This window comes from Apteryx mantelli, chromosome 5 (assembly GCF_036417845.1).
Source record: "Apteryx mantelli isolate bAptMan1 chromosome 5, bAptMan1.hap1, whole genome shotgun sequence".
NCBI lineage: Eukaryota > Metazoa > Chordata > Aves > Apterygiformes > Apterygidae > Apteryx > Apteryx mantelli.
The window spans coordinates 51,376,209-51,383,004 of record NC_089982.1 but is presented as its reverse complement, the minus strand read 5'-3'; the positions used below and the strand labels follow the sequence as shown (position 1 = coordinate 51,383,004).

Genomic DNA, 6,796 nt, shown 5'->3' with positions numbered 1-6,796 from the left:
TTTAATAGAACTAGAAGGTAAGCCTATCTAATTGCAAGTATCAACCTAATGTGAAAACCTTTACACCAATATACAGGAAACAAAGACTTTCAATTCATGCAAATTATAAAATCCTTGATCCTGACAGAGAGAAGAAAAACAAGAAATTTCATCCTACAGTCTCTTCAGTCTGAGGGAATTAAATATACAGAGATTCAAATGTGAGAGAAAGATACAGCAACTCTCTCTATAGCATGTTCAAGGCCACATTTTTATCTCACTAGGGTGTCAGTGGTTCCTGGCACAATTCCTTTACAAAGTGGCCAGCTAAAGAATTATCCACTTTATCCACTGGCTTAAGAATGGCATAGCCAGTAAATCCTGATAGCTTAATGCTACTATGCCACTCAGCTATGTCCAGATTTCTTTTTTATATATATTACAAGCTATAGAGAGCTATGGCATTTATTTTTAGATGGAGAGAAAGATACTAAGTATGACTTCACATGCTTGTTATCTGGAGTCTTCAGATGTCGATCAACAGGTGTGAAATAGCAGGGTTATTTGGGGAGATTTGAAAAACTTAGATGAAATAGTAATTCTCAAAACACATGAACCAAAAATTGTATCTGAAGATACACAGATTAATGAAATGTCACTTTTGCATCAATTGTTCTATGACAAATGCTTTTGGTCTCTTAAGTAATACTGAAGCATTACCAACAATTTGAAATCTAAAAACTTTTTAAAAGTAGTTAAAAAAAATGCTGTTTCCACTTGCTCCTTAACTTTTTTAGTTTTTCAACCACATTTCATCACTTAAAAAAATTATCTCATATTCTGTTACAAACACAAGCAAGCATAGGCTACAACTAACCATACGTAGGGAACACTAAGTAACTTTTTAAAAAGTATTGTCAGCTGCACTCAATAAACAAACTAATCAAAATGGAAGTAGTTTTTTTTTAATACTAACATTTTTGTTCAGATCAGCAGTGTGCTTCTGAACAAACCCCCGATCACTCCCACATCCTGAATATTGGTTCACATCACAGAACAGTTGCAGAGTGCACAAACTGGTTTCCTTTAGGATGAAACTCAGCTGGAAGGTGCTCTCCAGGAGCACAGCTAATGCACACCAATCACTTACAGGAGCTCAGGCCATTGTATCAAAATAGAGCTAAATAAACCTCCTATTATGTAGATGTCAGGTCCTCAATACTAACTGATCTGCTCCTACTGCACCACATTGCCTGCTAATGTAGATGTAGCCTGAGGTTTTTCTTGTCACTTTCATAGATTAAAAGATTCCTAACAGAAATGAAATCACTGATTGTGATTAAAACAACAGACTCAGTCTGCAAAATTTGGAAACAGACTTCAGACATTCCAAAGCTCAGAGATGTTTTGATCAAGACTTTTGTTTCAAATTTCTATGAACAATATAAAAGGAAACAACTGTACAGTTGGATATAGATCTGACTTGCATGTAAAATATAGCCACTTGATTTAAACTCTGTTTCAGGGGGGCTTTCTTCGCATCATTATTTACCCAGTGGATTCACACATTTATTTTATGAATAAAATGGAGGGGAACTGAACCTGTTTGTTGGCATATATTTTCTCCTCATATTAGGGCGTGATCCAAAGACAACTAAAGTTTTTAGGAAAGTCTTGTATACCATAGATTGTATACAATAATCCTGTGAAAAAAGCCATTCTGTCATATGCAAGGACAGTTATCCAAAATGAAACTTTATGACAGTGTGGCTTTTTTTTCAGAGGATTATTGTATACAATCATGCCCTGATATGAGGAGATGAAGGATTAGATATACTGAACCTAACTAAAAGCACACAGTGCATGTGTTGACAAAATTACAGCTGTGTTGGAGCAGGGAAAGAGTCACCACTTAGACAAATCCAGAAACTCAGACACTGTAGAGCAGTTAAAGATCATTATTTATTACTCAGAAAACAAAATATTTAGTAAGCACCAAGAGCATTCTAAACCAGCGGAAAAATCTCTTCCAAGCCTTTCACAGTCTTGGCTCTACCCTTCCCAGACACCTTTCAAAAACAGATTTTGACAGAAATCTCATTATCTATATAATGATTTTAAAAAATCTTTTTGGCATTTTCCCAGTTTAAGTGTTTTTTAAATTGCCCTACTAAACCAGCTGCCTATAAAAAGCTAAATATGAATCAGACCAGATACACTAAAGAGATGTTGCTGGAACAATGTATTTAAAGGCAAAAAGAAGTAATACATAGTGCCAAATTGTCTTACAACATTCAGATCAAAAATAAATATTTCTGTATTATGAGAAAGAGCAAAACTGTTTATGGTATCATGCAAAAATGAGTAGAATGTCACTAAAAACTCCCTAAACTCCTGCCTTAAGGCACAGAAATATTCAGCCCATTGCATGTGGAAAGGAATCTAAGTTTCACAGCACCAACTTAGGAGCCAGTGTAGTTACAAGGTGCTTGCAGGTTGTGCAGATGCACAAAGTACAGGCATAGGTAGTTTCTTTGAGCAAGACTGAATCCCAAAGACAAGCTGTGATTGTATACATTACAATCTGTCTGTCTTTCAATCTACATCTAGATAAAATACCCTTTTCATACATTGATGTTCAGTGTGGGCAGAACTCAAAGACTGCACTCCCAAGTCATTCAAGCTATTCATTATAAAGCAACACTATCTCTTTAATAATCGTATTTCTGACTGAAATTTCCCTAATTCATAGTGTTATAAATAATCCCTGCCACTGCTATACTTTAACTAAGACTAGACTTGATACATTTCTACTTTTAAAGTATGTGCCTTTAAACATGTTTTCTAAGAGTTGTTTGGGAGTATGTTAAAACCTTCACATAGGAGACACTTGACTAAGACTTTTATTTTGGCCTTACAATTATTTCCAAGGATTACACCTCATTCTGCTGTTTTACTCTAACAAATACCCTCAACTCCATTTTATTTTCACTGCCAGAATATTCCTACCTTCCAAACTATAGTCACTTTTGCAGATAGGGCTTCTGTTCTTACACAAATATCACTACTCTAGACCTCTCACACCTTTTCTTTGAGCAAGACAATTCAAAACTATACCCATCTAGGATGTGTAAGATGGAAAGTATAATTGTTTCAAAGTCAGATTCTTCCTTAAGGTCCACCTTATATCACTTCATTATTTATAAGAAAAGCATGTATTACAAGAATACTCAGAAACAGAGATGGCCCCACTCTGCCTGGCACTATATAAAAATAAGAAATCACTCCCCCATACCTTAAAATCCAGACTAAGCAGACAAGACAGTTACAGTATGGAAGGGAAAAGACACAATAAGAACGATAAACAACATGAACATTTAAAAACATTTTGTTTTTTTGCTTTCTCCTCATAGAAGGTTGGTGAAGTGATGCTGAAATAAAGAAGCTGTAAGAGTTACCAAGTGAGAGAAAAGGCACAAATAGCATGAAAAGCATTCAGCACAAAGAAAGAACATACAAAGTAACAAGTGTAAAAACTAGTCATACACCAAGATACCAGCATGTAAAGTCCTCTCATCAGCTGATCCTGCTGCTGGTTAGCTCCTAACAATTTGTCTCTTCCCTAAACTCAAATGAACTGGAAAAACAAGAGACTATGTAGGGACCCTTACTCTTGCTAATAGGACTAGTTCTTTATACTTCTATTTGACAAGTTTGTCACAAGTTTGATTATAATACAATTATGACCATACAGTCTTAGGGATTTAGGGAAGACTCTTTGATCCTAATACAAGATTATAACTATAAAAATGTTCACTTATTTCTTCTCTGCTTCATAATGCATATAGCCTTTCCTATTCTCACTATGATTTGTTATGAGATTCTTCTCTATGCATACATATAACACATGGCTCTGTTAACTGCCTTTCCTACATACTTCCCACTCACTGCCTAATAATAACTGGCCTTCCTGAATCATGAACTACCCTCATCTCTGACATGGTACAAAAGAGTACCATTTCAGAAATGATGCACAAGAGCATTGAGATACAGTGCTGTCTTTCCTTACAGGTACACAGCAAAAGGTAATGAGGTAAAGCCCCCTTATTAAGCATGGAGTTCTAATGCCCCCATGACACAAAGGCTGTTCTTCAAAAGTCACACCTAAACACAGATAGATGCTGTTTTTGATGTCTGTTACCATAAAATAGTATCAGCTATTGCCCTGCTCTAGGCAGAAGTCAGGATTGAGTAAAATATGCTTCACAGTGCTATCATCCAGGCAAATAATGAGCTGTCAAGTCAGTCATGATTCTACTGTGTCATGTAAGCAAAAAAAGCAAAACCAGATTGCAGTGTTGCACTGGATCTTGTTACCGTTAGTCAAAAACTTTTCAAAGCAATTAAATTTCATGAAAACAGCCCTTCCTCCTAAATACTGAAAGGGCTCAAACTCCTGTCCTCACCACACTACAAAAAACAATATAGTAATCTGGAAGTCAGACAATCTCTTTTTTTTCACCCAACTCTAAGGTCCGACAAGATTCGTAAGTGTCTGACCTTATATCTTAATCTTTGTACCAGTAACAGAGGATACTGGACACATTGTAAAAATGAATTAGTAAAGTCCTAATTTGGACAATGTAGTAGATACATTCATACACATAAAATTTGTCAAGTTTGCCACCACAGTCACTACAGCACTGTCATGATAAATGAATCCTCTTTCAAGTTTGTCTTAAATGACTCTGCCCTTGATACTTCAGACCTCCCTGAAAGACATCAGTTTAAGTACATTGAGAGTAGCTCTGACTTATACGTTGCTTCTCAAGTTAGAGGACCAAACTGACATCTCCAAATCTTTAATGTATTCTAGCTCTATGATCACCCCATCAGATCCTAATGCCTCACATACTTGAATACTTACTGTTATAATGTTTTAATAAACCTGTCTAGGTTGCATCTGTTCAAAGGTTCATGGAATGTGTCCACCCATCATCTCACAATAATCAAGAGGTGACAGCTGTCCTTGTAGCTGATTCTAATATTTCTATCGTATTTAAGGACACTGACAAATTCAATCAGCTGTTCACATTTAACCCAGATTTCCCAAACAAGACTCATGGTACTATTAAGACCTAGGACATACAGTCTCAATCAAGACAGGCTGGCCTCAAATACTGCAGCGATGAGGACAATGGACTGTTTCAAGATATGCCTCACTTTTTTTTTTCTTTTTAATAAAAGCAATTAATGAACATTGTTGCTGACTTTTTCTGTAAGGCTTTCTTTAAGATGAATGCAACCAATGTCAGACTCTAGTTAAGGAAAATACTAGTAATCCCTGGCAATTCTTGAGCACTCCTATTAAAAGAGTAATACCTACTATTTATCTAAAGCTTTTCATGAGATGATGTTGAAGTAATTTGTAAAATAAGTTAGTATTTCTTCAGTCTCTTTAAGGATGGGGAATGTGCTCAGCATCAGTTTTTAAAAGGACACTATTTCTAATTTTTTTCAAAATATTAACCTCTAATCATACCTGCTTATTGGAATCATCAGTCAGAAGAATAGAAGGGAAAAGCAGAATTCCTCTCAGGTCTTCAAGTAGGAACAATTTACCTTCATCTTCAGAGAATGCCTCTTCCAAGTTAAAATGACTACCTGTAAGAAGTAAGAAAAAGACATAACTCATACAATAAATTAAAATGTTACTTCAGGACACAGGCTATTAGCAACCTCTTTCAAAGGTTTCTTCTTGCTGAATAGCACAGCATCTCAGACCAAGCGAACATAGGGCTCTTTCCAGGCAAAATATTCACTCAGAATACTTCCTTGTCCCTCCCACAAAGAAGAATGTTTTCATCCAGTACAGATACATATTTTGCTAAGTATCAAAGTTTTAGATGTTCACAACTAAATTATTATAGTTGGCAGAGGCAAGAAGTTAGCTACTGTTTGGGATGTAAAGGATGTTTACTTTCTGATTCTTTGAGGTGAGACGTCTTCAGTGGATACTTTAGTAATGAAAAGCCTGCATCAGTACTGAAAAAAAAATCAATCTTTACTATATTAATATACAGAGAGCTGCAGTTCTCCTCTAAGGCTTCTCACACAGAAGTAACAAATAAAAAATAATTAAACCAGGGTGCTCCAGTGGAGTTATACTTCAGTCCAGCTTTAAAGGACTAAGTATACTTACATGCCTCCTTCCCCAAAAAAATGAAAAGTACTTATAATACAACATGTGTTTGTAGCAATTCTCAATTAGTCTTTAACTTGGTCTCCTGAATTTCTGCTTCACAGATATCTGAATTATCTAATGGGTTTCAGTCTCTACATTTCATTTCTTTCCATGATCAGCTTCTTGATCCATTAGCCTCTCTGCAACTTGTTCTCTTTTGGAACCTGGAAAATCAGACTGTGATTCTATAAGCAATTTCTCAGCAGCACCATTAGCAGGCCCAGTACCCTTCACCCCAAATGGCCATTTGCAACCTGTTCTTGTACTTGTCCCTCAGTTGTATGGGCACCGCTGTTTGTAAAACTCAAGGAAATGGTCAACTTCAAAAAAAAAAAAAAAAAAAACAGCCAAAAAAGTGTGTTTGCTTTCAAGCCAGCTCAGTTCCTAATCTGATTCACTGTATAGCTATACAAACAGTTGAGTCCACACAGAGGAAACATGCTGTCAAGAGAGAGGCAGCTTAAGCCAACATAGCTGCAGAGTATGATCCACAGCCTCAGAATCTCTATCATCCTTTTATGGAAGAACCTAAAGACATCCTCCATTCATTCTCCGTATCTGCTCCTGTCTGGC

At 36.1% G+C, this 6,796-nt stretch overlaps 1 long non-coding RNA gene across 2 annotated transcripts in view; it reads right to left on the bottom strand.

The window, feature by feature from the left end:
• The window catches only part of LOC106484040 (uncharacterized), a 155,827-nt gene that overhangs the window by 139,420 nt on the left and 9,611 nt on the right, over nucleotides 1-6,796 (bottom strand). For both annotated transcript variants that reach the window (XR_010884419.1, XR_010884418.1), the window contains exon 3: nucleotides 5,522-5,643. This is a non-coding gene — a long non-coding RNA (uncharacterized lncRNA). The remainder of the gene's footprint in view (nucleotides 1-5,521; nucleotides 5,644-6,796) is intronic.